The sequence below is a fragment of the Tigriopus californicus genome, chromosome 1 (assembly GCF_007210705.1).
Source record: "Tigriopus californicus strain San Diego chromosome 1, Tcal_SD_v2.1, whole genome shotgun sequence".
Taxonomy (NCBI): Eukaryota; Metazoa; Arthropoda; class Copepoda; order Harpacticoida; family Harpacticidae; genus Tigriopus; species Tigriopus californicus.
In genome coordinates, this window is record NC_081440.1 from 3,542,428 (window position 1) to 3,542,818 (window position 391).

Below are 391 nucleotides of genomic sequence, written 5' to 3' on the forward strand. Positions count from 1 at the left end.
TAGGAGCCATTTGTTTGGGCTAGGTTTTGAAAGGATGGCATGCAAAGTCTCAATTTGAATTGTTTTTCTGCACAATTTTGTTCAATAATAATTTGACTACTGTAGCGTGCTTAGGAATAATAAACTTTTGATTGTGTTTCGTTTAAACCATCAACACTACGAACGGAACCATGGGATTGTATTAAAAAGAAATGAATAAATATCTTTATAAACGTACTCTTCCTCTCAAACACGTTTAATCAAACATTGCTTCAATCATAGGCCAATAAATCCTTTCCTTCCAAAATCATTATCATGTTATCTAACTAATCTATAAACAGTTCTAGAGGTTACATTCATAGTACTTTTCAAAAAGTAATCAAAAAAGAGTATTTCTTATAAATAAAACACG